Consider the following 18,004-nt stretch of genomic DNA (forward strand, 5'->3'; position numbering starts at 1 on the left):
CTGATATTTTGCTGCTGCAACACCGGAATTTCTCTTTTTGGGATCAATAAAAAAAATCTATCTATCTATCTATCTATCAATATATATATAACCAAAGAAATTGGGAGGAAAGCCTTTAAAATTTAAAACCCTTCTGATTGGAATGGTTTACCTAGGTCTTTTAGATCAATCTCCTCTTTCACTAGTTTAAGATGTTTCTTATTAATTATTTGCATACAAGCTGCAACTGTTTTTCCTCATGCTTGATATTTTGTATTTATTATTATTATTAGATTTTTTTAATTGTTCATATAGATGACCTTAACTGTTGGTCTAATATTTAATGGTTGGAATGGGGAGGATATGGGTGGTTTTGGTGTGATGGAGAGCCTTTGTCTGTCAGTATGTATGTATGTCTGTGATGTATGTTTTTCTTGAGGTACTGTATATATTTGCCTTTAAGGACCCTGTTGAAAACGAGATGTTACATCTCAAGGGGTTATTTCAAATAAAAGAAATTTCAATTTTCAATCAGAAACTTTAAAATCCCACACGGAGGGTATTCGACCAACTATTGAGATTTCTGGTATCTGTGCAAATAAATACATCTTTGAGCCCACCGGTCTTGATGTGTTGGAGGGCTTCACGTCGTTTCTGAAAAGCCCACAGCTTCCCACTGGTTGGTTTTGTCCAAATATGTGGCTGCAATGACTGGTAGGGTCGTCCTAGCAATGTTTTGCTCTCCACATCCACTGGGCTGGCGGGATCAGAGTACCGGATAGAGTCCCCATTAATGGCTTCTCCACCAGCCGCTGAAACTTGTTCTCTCCCTTGCACACACACACACACACACACACACACACACACACACACACACACACACACACACACACACACACACACACACACACACACATACACACAGCACACACACAGACACCACATACACACATATACACACACACAAATACACACGCACACATACACACACACACACACATACACACACACACACACACACACACATATACACACACACACACACATACAAAACAGGAACAATTAAACAAAACTAAAATCCAACCAGTAGAGGTGCATACACTAATAACAACATTAAGAACAATACAGTACCAATTAGTACCTACGTAGAGTTCATTGTACAGGTACTGTATGCCATAACATGCCGAAATATGACATCATATCTGACCTGTCACTGAGATCTGGGTGCTAGTAGGTGCGTTTCGACCAAATATTTTTCAGGAATTCCACTGTTGAGAGTTTCTTCTTGTTTACCACCTAAAGGGAGAAAACAGTGGGCAAGTTGGGAGATCGGGTAGCAAATGGTGAAAATATAATATTACATAACTACTACATAATGTGGCTATTTAATGGGTAAACTCACCTACACCTTTAGTAGTGGGGTCTAGATTTATAATCTGAGGAAATTTAACCAGTAACTTCTAGGCTGGAAAAACAACAGTGAGGACAAACATTAGAAATTACAACTATTTTGGAGCAATCTATATTATGTTGCAAAAATATCACGCGATACTCAAGTGTATTGATTTTTTCTGACACCTCTATTTCCTACACTGACTTTAACATGGGAGATCGCTGTTCTTTTGTTACCACGAGTGTTAGGTACCGAGACCCAGTACTAATACGGCACCGGTGCCTTAACGACCAGTATCTACCGGACCGGATAGCAACGGCAGATTTCGGTGCCTCATTCCGTGCCACTGATATGCCTTCCTGCTGCTGATGCAAAGCTGATGCTTTGAAACAGACGTTAGAGGTGACAGAAGCATGGCTGCACATGAGGCTAGTTAACATAATACACTTGACAGCAGGTAATGTTAGCCTACCGCTAGCTAGCAGCTGGATTAAACACAGTTAAAATGCTGATAACTAAATGGTGTAAAGTGTGACTGCATTCATTGTAGAGGGTCCAACACCGGACGTTAAGCAGTCTGCAGCTGCCACTGTTGGAAAAACAACACAGACTGTGCATTCACTTGAAACTAGTGTAGGATATATTTTGTCAATAAATGTGTGAAGAAGGTCTAAGACTGACCCATTGTCCCCTGCCCTCCCTGATCTTATGAGAAGCCATCTGGCTCGGTAACATTTGGAAGGGAGTATCAGGACATTGGAAAGATAATTTTAACACAGAATGTAAAATCAGGAAGTGGGAAGTGTGTGCATGTTGTGGAATGTCCTTGGTTTTCAACACTCCTAAGCCTGCGAGAGATAGAGAAATACACAGGTGCCCCAGTAATATGAACATTGTAAAACATTTTTGTACCCGTGTACACATTTTGATAAATGGAATGCAACCATAAAATATCACAAAAGAACTGTCTGTTTTGGACTGGGGAGGAGAAAGTCAAGGTAACATTCCATACAGGGTGTGACATCGTGGAGAGGGGCCGAATCGGGGACGGGACAGCAGAGCTGAGAGGATCTGGACTTCATCCAAGTCAGATAGGGTTTTGGCCTCTTTGGCCAGGCCAGAATTGGTCAACGATCACGTTTTTTAAACCTACACTAATTTTGACCATATGGCCTTAGCAATAAACACTCTTTTTAATAAACTTTTTTTTCTTTTCTTTTTTACTTTCTTAAAAGTATCGGTTCAGGCACCCGTTTAGACACCGGCACCGTTTTAAAAGTATCGTTCGTTTAGCACCTTTAAAAAAAAAACCAAACCATACCCAACCCTACTTACCACCACCAGCAGCTTCTTTATGATTCCATCATTGAGCCCAGAATCTTTAACAGCTGCTTTGATCTCAATGTTACGCTTTCCTTCTTTCATGGGAATAATGATGAAGGGTACAGCTCGTGTAGTTTTGGCCCCCATCTTGACCTCCTGGCGATACCTTTTACGTTTAGAGGCTGAACTGCACACATGCTCCTCTTCAGTCAGATCCACACGAACCTCTGAAAATGAGACAAAGATGGCGGAAAAAACATGGAAGTATGTGTAGTGCAAGTAAAAAGTATGTAAGTATCATCAGGAAAATGTACTTAAAGTATTAAAAGTAAAACTATTCAATGCAGAACAATCCTCCCATTGTAGAAAGTAGGGATGATATAGTGTATGAAAAACATCCGAACCGTTCCAGTCCGCGTCTCGGTTCGAGTGCGTGTGTGTCGTACGGTTCGGACGTCATGTGGAATGTAGCCTCGTGCCCGGCCAGGAGCCCGTAGGATAGGACCTTTAGATAGTGTGTTCCTTTCGCGCTGCAGTAAGAAGAGGTGGCGAACAAGTTACCAAGAAAATGCGAGCAGCGAAAGAACGTGCAAAACATCTCAGATTGTCCTTCCAGCCTGTATCCATTTTAACATCAATGTACACTGTGACGATTTTTCATTTTTCAAAGTCAGCGCTGCTGTTTCAATCCTGTCGGCTCTCTGCAGCTCCGTTCCCCGTGACTGATGCGCACACACACACACACACACACACACACACACACACACACACACACACACACAAACACAATACACTAACAGCGCTTTAAGAGTTACCCTTTTTTCTTTTAAAGGATACAATTTTCAGCTACACTGAAGTTGTCAGTTTGATAAACGCAATGATATTCTGTAATATTTCAATCTCGGTTTGCTGAAAAGGCACATAAGTTCCTGTAGATGGCAATACACATTCTACTTTTTTGCCAAAGAAATGAAAAGCATGTTAAAATCATCACTGTCTTCCCCTTGCTGTAGCAAAAATCTCACCTAGCTTTCCTCAGAGATGGTCCCAATAATGTCAAAGTAAAGTCAAGTAATATTCAGTTTGTGCATGATTACATGATATAACTACTTTTAATACTGTATCCTACATCCTACACACACACACACACACACACACACACACACACACACACACACACACACACACACACACACACACACACAAAACCACACACACACACACACACACACACACACACACACTGTCTGTAAATATTGCCTGTTGTTTTTGCCCTTTATTGCAAACTCCTCATTAGGGTTGGTACCTAAACGCAGTGCCAATAGGGCTCTGGTTCCAACATAAACGGTAGTAAGGGGACCGAATAAGAACGACAATTTCAGTGCCTGACTTTTTTTCTTCAGAAGCATCGCTGCTCGGGATGCTACGTTACCATTAGCTAGTAGCTGGATTAAACACAATGGTTAAAATGCTGACAGCTTATGTTAAGCAGTGTAAAGACTGATATGTATGTCCCTGTAGAGCAGGGATCTTCAAGGAGGGTCCGAGGGTCCTCAGAGTCGATGCATGGGGGCCTCCAAATTATTGTAAGTTTTTTCAAAAGTAAAAAGTCTTAACATGGATCCAGCATAATATTAGCAATTATAAATCCCCAATGCTTACTGGCCCTTTTAGGTGAGGTAGCCACTAAGGTCATCCACAAAAGAGTTAATCCTAAGGATCAATTGTGCCACATGTTTAATATTAAAACAGGTTTTATTAAATCATGCCAACACTTATTAGACTATTTTAAATAGCTTAGTATTCTATGCAAAACAGGTATGTATAAAGGCTTAAGGGCCCCTCTACACGTTATCATAGGGCCCAGTTTATTAAGCAACTTCATTTTATACAATATACAGTGCCTTGCGAAAGTATTCGCCCCCTTGAACGTTTCGACCTTTTGCCACATTTCAGGCCTCAAACATAAAGATATAAAACTGTAATTTTTTGTGTGAAGAATCAACAACAAGTGGGTCCCAATTATGAAGTGGAACGAAATTCATTGGCTATTTCAAACTTTTTTAACAAATAAAACTGAAAAAAAGTGGGCGTGCAAAATTATTCAGCCCCTTTACTTTCAGTGCAGCAAACTCTCTCCAGAAGTTCAGTGAGGATCTCTGAATGATCCAATGTTGACCCTAAATGACTAATGATGATAAATAGAATCCAGCTGTGTGTAATCAAGTCTCCGTGATAAATGCACCTGCTCTGTGATAGTCTCAGAGGTCCGGTAAAGCGCAGAGAGCATCATGAAGAACAAGGAACACACCAGGCAGGTCCGAGATACTGTTGTGGAGAAGTTTAAAGCCGTATTTGGATACAAAAAGATTTCCCAAGCTTTAAACATCCCAAGGAGCACTGTGCAAGCGATAATATTTAAATGGAAGGAGTATCAGACCACTACAAATCTATGAAGACCCGCGGGTCCCTCTAAACTTTCAGCTCATACAATGAGAAGACTGATCAGAGATGCAGCCAAGAGGCCCATGATCACTCTAGATGAACTGCAGAGATCTACAGCTGAGGTGGGAGACTCTGTCCATAGGACAACAATCAGTCGTATACTGCACAAATCTGGCCTTTATGGAAGAGTGGCAAGAAGAAAGCCATTTCTTAACGATATCCATAAAAATGTTTACGTTTAAAGTTTGCCAAAAGCCACCTGGGAGACACACCAAACATGTGGAAGAAGGTGCTGTGGTCAGATGAAACCAAAATCGAACTTTTTGGCAACAATGCAAAACGCTGTTTGGGAAAAGCAACACAGCTCATCACTCCTGAACACACCATCCCCACTGTCAAACATGGTGGTGGCAGCATCATGGTTTGGGCCTGCTTTTTCTTCAGGGACAGGGAAGATGGTTAAAATTGATGGGAAGATGGATGGAGCCAAATACAGGACCATTCTGGAAGAAAACCTGATGGAGTCTGCAAAAGACCTGAGACTGGGACGGAGATTTGTCTTCCAACAAGACAATGATCCAAAACATAAAAGCAAAATCTACAATGGAATGGTTCACAAATAAACATATCCAGGTGTTAGAATGGCCAAGTCAAAGTCCAGACCTGAATCCAATCGAGAATCTGTGGAAAGAACTGAAAACTGCTGTTCTTCAAACGTCTCCATCCAACCTCACTGAGCTCGAGCTGTTTTGCAAGGAGGAATGGGCAAAAATGTCGTTTCTCGATGTGCAAAACTGATAGAGACATACCCCGCGCACTTACAGCTGTAATCGCAGCAAAAGGTGGCGCTACAAAGTATTAACTTAAGGGGCTGAATAATTTTGCACGCCCAATATTTCAGTTTTTATTTGTTTAAAAGGTTTGAAATATCCAATAAATTTCATTCCACTTCATGATTGTGTCCCACTTTGTTGTTGATTCTTCACAAAAAATTACAGTTTTATATCTTTATGTTTGAGGCCTGAAATGTGGCAAAAGGTCAAAAAGTTCAAGGGGGCCGCAATACTTTCGCAAGGCCACTGTATGTAGTGTGTAGTGTGAGTGTGGATTGGTAGCTGGAGAGCATGCGTTCACCTCCTGGGCACTGCCAGGTGCTCTTGAGCAAGACCACGTACCCCCAACCGCTCAGGGCGGTCCAGCACTGGCAGCCCCACTCTCTGACTCACTCTGACATCTCTCCATTTGTGCATGAATAGGTCCGAGCATGTGTGTGTGTATTTCAAGCCTGTGTGTGTGGTGATTTCTAACAAAGTTCTTTAATGTCGCCAAGTGTCGTTTTGTGCTGCTTTTTATATTTTATATTATATGCATTATGAATATATTATATATATATATTTAGGTTCAGGCACCATTTTAAAAGTATTGTTTTAGCACCCGTTTCAGAAAAAACCAAACAAACACCCAACCCTACCCCTAATAAAATATCATAGTCTCATTGGTTCTGACCTGAGACACCAGAGCAGAGTAACACTGACTTACGGTGATAGGAACGGGCTGTAGTTGTGGAGGATTGCCTTAATTTCCAGCTGCTCTCCACGGACAGCAGAGTACGGCAGCCTGAGATCAATGAAGAACTCCTTCCGGACAATGACCTCTAACGGCCCCCCAACACAGATTCCTATAAAATGAGAGGGATAAAAAAAAAGATTTGTGTTTTTTCACAGCCAAATGCACTAACATGCACTCCTGACCGGACCGGCTATCATAACAAAGAACAGAGAAGTTTGGATTACAGTACACAACGGGAGTATGACATCATTCATAGCTCAGGCTCACTACTGTCTATATCTTTTATATATATTATATATCTATATCTACAGTATCTCACAAAAGTGAGTACATCCCTCACATTTTAGTAAATATTTCATTATATCTTTTAATGGGACAACACTGAAGAAATTACACTTTGCTCGCAATGTAAAGTATTAAGTGTACAGCTTGTATAAGAGTGTAAATGTGATGTCCCCTCAAAATAACACAAAACACAGCCATTAAATTGATGGTTCGGAGTAATTTCACCCTAGGGTCCTTTGCACCATGACCTCGAGCCAAACACCCCCAGAAGCTTTTTTCACCTGGGTCTAACATTGGGAGAGTTAGCGTAGAGTAGCGTTAGCCGCTGGAATAGCTTAGCGCAGAGGCTAATGGATCCGGTGTCTCTTTAACATTACCCCACTAATAATGCCCGAAATGATACCAAACGTCTTACAGTAGTACAAATAGGTTATGCTCTCATAAAACGATGGATTGGAAAGTTTGTAAGTACACCAGAAGTTTATGTAAATAACACTTGCCTGCTGGCTTCTGCTCTATTCAGCTGATAACGCTACTCACGCTAACTCTCCCAATATTCGACCCAGGTGAAAAAGCTTCTGGGGAGTGTTTGGCCCCGAGGTCATGGTGCAAAGGACCCTAGGGTGAAATTACCCGAACCATCACATTATCATGTCTAACCCGCTGGTAACTAAAGTCAGTACACCCTATGTTAAATTCCCATAGAGGCAGATTTTTATTTTTAAGAGTTATTTCATGGATCCGGATAGCTATGTATCCTGAGGGTTCCTGGCCTTTGGAATTAAAATACGCCCCACATCATCACATACCCTTCACCATACCTAGATATTGGCATGGTTTTGCGTCGGTTAGCCTAATAGCTGGTTTGATTTGCATTGAGAGATGATTTTATGGAAAGTACCCCACGCCAATCTCTAGGTATGGTGAAAGGTATGTGATGATGGGGGGTTATTTTGAATTCTCAAAGGCCAAGGGAACTTTATCAGGATGCATAGTATCCTGGATCCATGAAATAACTGGCTTTTAAAAATAAAAAATCTGCCTCTATGGGAATTTAACATAGGGTGTACTGACTTTAGCGCACGCGGTTTAGACATGAATGGCTGTATGTTGAGTTATTTTGAGGGGACAGCACATTTACACTGTTATACAAGCTGTACACTTAATACTTTACATTGTAGCAAAGTGTCATTTCTTCAGCGTTGTCCCATTAAAAGATATAATGAAATATTTACTAAAATGTGAGGGGTGTACTTACTTTTGTGAGATACTGTATATCTTTGTTTGCTGCGATATTGATATTGATGCTATAATTTGAGTTTCAAACCAAAAACCAAAAAACAACGCGGATGGTTCCATACAACTAGTTTTGTAAATTATCAGTCCACTACTTTCATTGAATTTGGGTGTTGTATTAAATTTTATGGCATTTGAAAAAAGAAAATGATAAAAAACGCTGAAAAAGTGCCAAAAACATGGGGGAAAATTGACAAAAGTGTCGAAAAAAGACAACCAAAACGATGACCAAAAAAGTTTTAATTTAAAATTTTGACCTAGAAAAAAAAAAGTTGCTTGTTGGTTGATGGAAGACAACACACGGGTTAAGGATAGCAGCACAACTAAAGCACAAGACTCCTCACCGTGAGTTCTTGATACAGACTAATGCCAGTGAACTGCCAGGTTGTTATTGAGTCTTGCAAATGAACAGTTTTCGGCTCTAGGGTGGGGTAACACTGAAACAAAGAAAAGTGTAAAAAAAAAATGTTTAAATCCTAGTGGTGTTATAATGAATCAGTGTATTGTTTGTGTCTGTATTCCGTTGACTCACCAGTTTGGTGTTTGTCGATGACAAGCAGGCAGAGTCACATCTAACCACAGCCAACTTTCAGGGAGAGTGTGCGAAACGATGTCATTGCTGTCCATGTAACTGTCATCCTCCTCACCTAAAGTAAAGTGTCATTAAAAATGTTACGGTTTTGACTATCTTCTAACTATCAATATGACCAAATAACCACCCATGGCTTCCCCCCCATCCCTTGTCCCTGTGTCTTACTGCGAGCCAGTATGAGGCTATCCTCCTTCCTCTCAGCTCGCTGGGTTTCCATCTCCTTGCAGCAGTGCAGGAAGGCTGCGGCACACTCTGCACCATCACTGATGTACTCCGCTCGCCTCTCACAGGTGTATGAGAGGGGGGTGTTCCTCATGCCATCCAAACAACACTCACGTTGGAGTTGGTCTTGATATTGACTCACTGGGAAGAAAGAGGTTTGTGGAGGAATGACAGTGGAAGAAGACATAAAGTAAAAGAAAAATGGTGAACTGAAAAGCATTACAAAGACAAGCACAAACATGTCTAACTCCAAACACTGTGGAGAGCCTGAAGTCTGTGACAGAAGATGAATGAAAGATGTGGTTATTGGGTAGTTTAGAGCTGTGGTTCTTACCTAAGCTGGTTGTTACGTCCATTATAGTAGCGGCTCGTTTCCTTCTGCTGGGAGCCGGACATTTTAATTCTGGAAACGCATCACAGACAAGATCTTTAACAGAACCCAACAAGGTTGGAAAGTAAGACCTAACTTTTGCATGGTATGGATGTATATGAAACTCCTACAATCAGTGAGGTCCTTTATCTGGTCACACCAAGCGGAAACCTCCCGGTGATGAAAAATTAAGCCACGCGGAAGTGCCCAAAACAGCAGTTCATCGAGTGGCCACTTGAGGCTGGTTCTTCTCAATCCCCTTAGCCCCCATGTTAAAATGCACAACTTTACAGCATAATTTAACATTTTAGGACTGATTCTTTTTATAACTCACCCCATTAAACTATATTCAGGCTTAAAGTTCTGCATTGGGCATTCTGCTTTGAGTGACAGGTGGGCTGCCTACTTTGAGCTTTTTTTGGCTCTTTAGAAACTTATGGGTGACGTCTTGTTGACTATGTTCATATTTTATACAGTCTATGGGTTAGACACATGGATGGTGTGGGGATGAGAAATTGGATCTACAAGTGCACTTTTTATTTGTTGAAATGTTAAAACATTATATAAATGCCTTAAAGGGTCGGCTCAATCAAAAACTATTTTTTATTATTATTTCAGTTACCCCTAGTGTAGTCTTGCATTGCCAGACCTTCCTCCTAAGCTCTGTGGAGGAGGGTCTGGCTGGTCCACACAGCATTCCTGGATGGGAGAAAAATGTGCTCTGGTTTATTGGCATTTCTTTAAACCAATCACAATTGTCTTGGGCAGCGCTAAGCGCCAGACTCAATGACAAAGCCTCTGCAAAATAGCCTCCGGGAAGGAACTTGCTTTGGTAGGTACGTTCAAAAGTTGTTTTAGTCGTGCAACAGAAAAGATTGGACAGTTCTATTCGGTATAGACTTCCGCCATCTAAGAGCTGTTTCTATTGGGTTTATCCCGCTAGCGAAGCGCGGTCCAGGCAGGTCGTGAGGATTTCTTTCGGCGCCTTGTGCTCTGCAGCTCGCGAGACCAGAGATCTGCTCCCTATTTTTCTTCAGCGACAAGCAGTTTGAAGAATTTGAAGAACAGCGGTGTCTGCCTGTGTACCGATTGACAGACCGGCTACATCCTGCGCTGGCCGCCAGCAGTTCTGTGCCAGCTTATCGACGGAGGAACCCAAGTGGCAGATGATGGCAGCCCGGCGGACAGTCAGGTAAGGTAAGGATACCACTAAGCGGCGACACCCAGATATCCCAGAAGAGGATCTCTTTGGCGGGCAATGTTTCCCCACTTCGGCGTCAACATCATCATCATGACAGCTGCCATATGGCACTAGGACGCACTTTCTGCAGCTGGACTGTCGCGATCTCCCATCCCCCAGTGATAAACCAATGGCTGTTGCCCTGGCCGCTGAACGGGAGCGCTCGCTTTGAGAGGTTAGGGTGTCGTTCGCGCTACTTGGGCAACAGCTCCACCCTGTATTTAAATCGGGTATGTTGATCTGTAACAGCAGAGCCCACTGTGTGAGCCACTATACTCTGTGTGAATACACGGATCATAAGTCACTATGCTGTATGTGATTACACGGATCATAAGTCACAGAATGTCTAGCGACCTTATTCATTCAGCGTGTTACGTTTGATGGCAGTCCGCTTTCCAGCGCTGGTGTGTGGAGAAAGGCTCGGACACTACCTTGTGTCCTCTACCTCGTGTTAACCTACCCTCAGACACTACTGGATAATGATTTGATAAAGTTTTTTAAGCATTTGTTGCAGCATTTTTCCTCGTGCCACAAAGACCGTGGAGAGAGAAAGGGGTTTTGCACATCCCTTAGTGAAGTGTTTGTTGAAGGGCGATGACAGATGACAAAACCTGTTGTGCGTTCTCTAGCACCTTTATGGGATTTAATCCCAGTGCTTCGGGCTTCGGGGGACATCAGCTAGAGATGAGTGACTTATGCGCCCTGTCTGTCTCACTGTCCTGCTTTTCTATTAGAGAGGACGGGAACGCCTACTTTACAAGTATTCATTCATGCGAAAGTCAAAACAAACTATTTTCGGCCGAGAATTTCTTACCGTGAGGGTTTCTTCCTTCTGCCTCATAACAGAGAAAAGGAACAAAGCGTCTCAGTGCGCGTGTTATCTCAGTATGTTTTACACACGGCAGACATCAGGCGGAGCAGCTGTTTGTTCACTATATAATACTCTTTTGAAACAGCGGCTGTCTCCCCGGCTGTGTGAGGTTACCATCCACGCTTTTAGTGTAAAAGGAGTGGCATCTGGGCACACTCCAGCGAGCGTTATCAGCACCCACTGCCCTCCTCAGAGGTATAGCAGTGGCTGACATCTGTGCAACGGCATCTTGGCCTTTTTCATCCACTTTCATTGCGCAATGTGTCTCCCTGATTAACTTGGTCTTATCCGCACTTAACGGCATGTGATAAGCTATTAAAAAGGGGAATAAGAAATATAATGTAATTTAGTTGAAATGACCCTTTAAGATGCAGTTCTTCTACTGTCCACTAGATCAGTCATTCCCAAACTGGTCCGCGGACCACTAGTGGTCCGTGGAGGGTACTGCAGGTGGTCCGTGGAAAAGCAAAAATAAAATATGAAATAATATTTTTTAACCTTTATTTTGCCAGGAAATTCCCATAAAAATGAAGAATATGTATATTGATATTAAATTTAAATTAAATTGTCAAGTTATTGTGTGATAACTAAAATAGGCTAATGGCACTCGGCACTAACCCTAAAATCGCCAAAGGTTTTGAAAATTTTGACTATATCCAAGTGTTCTTATTACTGTATAGATTTAATACTCCATTGCTATAGAAATAAGCCTGTTGTTTAAACGAACCTGATTATGCCCTTGGGGTGCTTGAGTAAATAAAAAAATTGAATATGTGGCAGCCATTGTGTGTGCAATAAACTTTCTTCTAACAAACCTGTTGTACTGATGCAATGACCAGTTATAGTTTTAGTGCTAGTTAGTGATGGTCAAATGAAGCTTCGGGAACCACTGTCTTTATTTTCTGAGCTTCACTAGATGGCCTCTCTATTCAACAAAGGGTTTGAAAACACACTGAATTGCCATTCCTTTAACCTTTTTCTTTGAACAGAGAGTGCCTTCTAGTGAGCTCAGAAAATAAAGACAGTGGTTCACGAAGCTTCATTTGACCATCACTAGTGCTAGGAGGCCTATTAAGAGGCAAGGGATTAATTCAGGTAGGACTGTGTTTAGACATATTTTATGAGGTGGTCCGCAAAGTTCTTACAAATAGTGGTCCACACACAAAAGTTAGAAAACCCCTGCACTACATGCTTACTCCTAAAAAAAGCACTTGACTTATGTCCATGAATAAAGGTCTATGTGCCTGCTTCTCTTTATTATACTAGGTATTTCATTGGTACAACATTAAGGCCTAAAGAGGGGTATGTTCCGGAAAGGGGAAATTTAAGTATTGTCACCTTGTCTGTAGGGAGTTCCGAGAAGCGCTGTGTTGGACTGAAAGATCAGCCCAGCATCGTAGAACACCCCATACCATCCTTCCCTCCACCTGGTGTGCAGCCTGTGTCGTACTTCTCTACAACATCCCAAACCTGAGCAGGGTGGAGGTCATTCACGCACACAAATACAAACAAACAAGGCTTACAGGATGTACTGTAAGGTAAACAGAAATACTGTATCTGTAACATATATGAAAATTCTGATAAGGCACGAGGTACATCTAATCACACAATTTATTTGCTAGATATTTCTTTAGCCAAAAGTTAACAAACTTGAAATTCAACATGTGTGTCATTTTTCAAGCACTTTTAAATGAAAACCCCTCTCAAATATAATTTTTTTAAAGATAAATATAAAATAAAGAAATTACCTTTTTCTGGGTGAGACGGTGCTTGTTGTTTAGGACGTAGACGGCTTTGTCAACTGCTACCAGTCCCACTACGGCCCTTGGTCTCCAGTGACCTTCAGAACAAAACCTCTGCGGGGGTCTCATAGGATGCAGTGGGTTCGGATGGCTCCAGTCTCAGCTACATGTGAAAAGGGAGGTCAATAAATTGGCAATGGTCTCATGGCAATGGTGACGTTACTTTATTCTATTTATTCGTGTCATGGACACGAATATCTTGTTTATTTTGTGGTGGTCAGCACGTACTGAGAACCATCTATACAGAGGTTGGATTTAGGAAAAAAGAACGCGGAAAGAACATGAAACAAACCCGGACACGATCTGCGGTCTCTGGGGACCGCAACAACAACGGACGGTTGTAGTTAGGAAAAACAACGGCGAAATGAAACGCCACACACGGGCCACAATCCCTGGTCTCAGGGTGAAAGTCCAGTGTTGTTTGACCCATCCACCCCTGACCAACCTCCCTATGCAGATTTTCGGCCCTTCATACTACTCGCTACCGTAGGTCATGATGTGATCACGAAAGATGCTTCCCATTGAAATACATTAGTTTAAAATAACGTCCTCACCAACACAAAATAAACGAGAGAATTGTGTCCATGTACACAAATCAATAGATTAAAAATGTCACCATTTCAAGAACTGCCGTGAGACTGGGTTGAAATGGGACATACAGTTTTGTATTTGTTAAAGCATCTACATAAATGAAAAAAAACCGGTGTGTCTGAGAAATGTCAAATAACTTCATGAATTTGTGTGTGGGTGTTCTTGTTTGTCCTCCTAAAGTCAGCTACATCCAGTGACGGACTGGCCATCTGGAATTTGGGCAAATGCTAGAAGGGCCACTGCCCTATGGACCCCTATGGACCACTACTGATTATTTGTCTTTGGTTAATTTTATTTTATGCATGCAGCCAAAAATATTCAAGATTGTACTGTGGTGGGGTGGGTGGAAAGATTCACTCCAAGCTAGCTATTGACAAAAATAGGGCTGTGTGTTGCACATGCCAGGGTGTTTTTGATCCCAGTCCATCACTGGTCACATCTGTGTTGTGTGTCTCCACCGGCCCATGCAGGAGTCCTTTACATCCACCCAAACAGAGTCTGATACCACTTCATTGCCATTTGTGTGGTAGTAGGCTACGACGCGAAACGATGGCAGCATGTTTTTGGTAATGGGAACATTCTGAGAAATGAGAGTTTGACCTGTGTTCTTGTAACGTCCATTTTTCACCAGCTGACCTCTGCTCAGGATCTACGGACACATATTTGAATATCAGTTCTTATTCGACATGTATAGACTATACAGGCTGTGGAATGCAACAAAAGAGTTGTATATGCACACATGCAGGTGTAAAACTCTCAACTCTATCTCACCAGGTATGTGATGTCATTCTTTTGTGTTTCCTGCCTCCTGAGGATGAGGTTGAATTTCAGGTTGTCTCCTAATTTCAGCTCAGGTGAATCCACACCTGCAAATGTGACATTTGTGAAGCAAATTGCCTCTTGGGGACATTAAAGACATTTCAACTTCAACTTCAACTTCATTTTATTTTCTATTTAACCTTTATTTAACCGAGCCGTTGAGAACAGGTTCTCATTTGCTACGCGACCTGGCCAAGGAAAAGCGTGAGGCTGCAAGACAACAAATAGTTTCACATTCAATACAGTACAAGAACACAGAATACAATATGCTACATAAAGTGCAGAATAAGTGGGCAATTACAAATGCCGGACACAAGTGAGGTGCAAGTAAGTTGATGGATATGCACTATACATGAACAGAGAGTCTATATCACTGCTGAGATGGTCTAAAGAGTCAAGTGAGTGACGAATGAAGAGTCAATAAACAGATAGTCTAGTGAACTACTTAGTGATGCATATCACTAATAATACAATATGCAAGAATAGACAGTCTGTATGAATTGCTGAGATGTAGTAAAGAGTCAATGTACAATTAGTGCAAAGTGTGGTCTAGGTAGTGATGAAGATCAGTAATAACACAGTATACAAGAGTAGACAGATTATATGAATGCTGAAATGTAGTAAGGAGTCAATATAGTCAATATAACGGTTAGTGCAGATCATGGTCTAGATAGCAAAGTAGATCAATAGATGTGCAAAAATTGTGTGACAACAAAGGTTGGAAGAAATAACTGTTAAGCATACAAGGGCAGGTAAATAGTGCAAATTAGTGTAAACAGATATGAAAGTGCAATGCAGGTGAAGATGTGCATCTGTGCAACTATGCAATGGGGCATGACAGAGATACTGGAAGGAGTATCAGCCAAAGGAGGTGTGGGCTTTGAGTGACCAAGACCGAGATGTAACTGCTTGAGCCGGCTGGCCGCGGGTGGGTAAAGCTATAGTGACCAGTGAGCGGAGGGTACAGCAGGGCTTTGCCTAGCAAGGATTTGTAAATGAGTTGATACCAGTGAGTCAGGCGTTGAGTGTGTAACAAGGGCCCGCCAACTAATGCATAGAGGTTGCATTGGTCGGTGTTATAAAGGGCTCTGGTCACAAAACGTATGGCACTGTGGTAGACAACTTCCAGTTTTTCAGAAGAGAGCTTGAGGCAGTTCTGTATATGACATCACTGAAATCCAAAATTAGTAAAATTGTCTGTAAAAGGCCATACTAACACTTGCTCTCTCTCCTGAGATGATCGACCAGGCTTTGATCTCCTGCCAATCACTCACGGTCAGGCAGGAGAAGGGGCACAGCGCACAGCAGCTGTGAAACAGACTTTTCTTTATCTTTTCTTTCCAGTTTTCGGACTTGTTGAAGTGATGTGTGTAGCCCAGAACGTAAGTTTAAACTATCCCGTAGCTTGCTAAACTGTCATGGGTTTTACTACCTCATTATCTGTGTAAATGTTTAAACTACGTTTATTCATATTTCAATAAGTGTTCTGCTATGATGTGGATAAGTTTTGTCCGTGTTACGGACGTGGCGTTTATTTGGAGAGAGATATATTATCGCCTTGATAATATTGCTGTTGCAGAGTTTCTTATTGCATAGCTGATAGATGTGCAGATTGTCTAATATTACTTGTTGATATTCGCATTGTGTTAGGGCAATTTGCTAGTAACGTGCAATCACCAGTAAACAGACTAGCGGTGGAGCCACATGCTCAGCTATTAAATGTGTATTACACTGTTTGCACCGTGTAACGGATAATGTAATAGATGTGGCTTAGTTTTAGTTTGTGTTTCTGAGCCATTATGTTATATTTATGTTGATTATTACTGAGAAATTAATGTAATTCTTAGTATTGTTTCTTGTTATATGCTGGTGACTATAACATTTACTTTGGTAAATAATGTTCATAGTAAGATGATGCTTATTAAAGTGCATTATTATTTTGCTTATATTTCAGAACCACATCCAACTTAACTTCATGTTCAAGTCATAAATAAATCTTCCTGGATCTCAAAGTCAGACATCTCTGGTTCAAGTTCTTACCGGACACCCTACAGAGGGCCAGTATTTCAGTAGCTAGTTTTCCAGTAGTTTTTACATTGCCATTTTCACCAAAGCGAGTTTGGCGCGGGCTGAGTGAAAGAGCGCCGCCTGCTGCGGAATAGAATACCGATCCTAGACTTAACTTTAGTTTGAAGGTGATTTATGTGTTGCTGGATGGAGAGGGAACTGTCCTTTTACACTGCCACATTTTCTAATTCCAACCCATCGAACGTGGTAATGCTAATCGGATAGGCAGGGGTGGGCAGCAATCGATTGAAAAGCATGAACTTGGTTTTGCTAGAGTTTTGTAATAATTGGAGGTTTCAGAAGGAGTGCTGAATAGCATTAAAGCTCTCCTGGAGGTTTGATAGCACAGTATCCAATGAGGGGCCGGATGTGTACAGGATGGTATCGTCTGCATAAAGGTGGGTTTGAGAGTTCCCAACAGCAAGAGCCACATCATTTATGTATATGGAGAAAAGAGTCGGCCCGAGAATGAAACCTTGTGATGTCGTGTTATGATCTTGAGGGTGGCTGTGGTACAGCCATGACCGGCATGGAATCCAGATTGTGTAGCGGAAAGGATACAGTGGTTGGTAATCTGTTTATTGACCAAGATATTGAAGACTTTCGATAGGGTCTATAGCAGATTGGGTCAAGGGTGTCTCCCCTTTGAAGAGAGGGATGACTGCGGCGGATTTTGATTCTCCGGGAATTTCTGCAGATGCAAGAGACAGGTTAAACAGTTTGGTAATGGGGGAAGCAATGATATTTGCAGATCATTTTGGGAAACTAGGGTTCAGGTTGTCTAGCCCTGCTGATTTGTATGGGTCCAGATTTTGAAACACATCAGCTGTCAGGATTGGAGTAAAGGAGATGCGTGGTAGGGGTGTCCACGTGTAGCAGCAAGGTTTGTGGAGCAATTTGTTCGGGGGCCGGCTGCCTGATGGAAAGCCTGACTGGCTTCAGCGAAATGCTTATTAAAGTTTTCTATTATCATAAACTTATTAGTGGTGATATTATTACCTTATTTCAGAGCTGTGGGCAGCTGGGAGGTGTTCTTGTTCTCCATAGTTTTTCAAATGTCCCAGAACTTTTTCGAATTGGCACTGCAAGAAGCAACTTTCAGTTTGAAGTAGCGAGCCTCAGCTACTCGAACTGCCTGAG

At 41.8% G+C, this 18,004-nt stretch overlaps 1 pseudogene; it reads right to left on the reverse strand.

Moving 5' to 3' along the window:
- The window catches only part of LOC120561591, a 58,405-nt pseudogene that overhangs the window by 26,492 nt on the left and 13,909 nt on the right, over positions 1-18,004 (reverse strand).

The sequence above is a fragment of the Perca fluviatilis genome, chromosome 7 (assembly GCF_010015445.1).
Source record: "Perca fluviatilis chromosome 7, GENO_Pfluv_1.0, whole genome shotgun sequence".
NCBI classification, from domain to species: domain Eukaryota; kingdom Metazoa; phylum Chordata; class Actinopteri; order Perciformes; family Percidae; genus Perca; species Perca fluviatilis.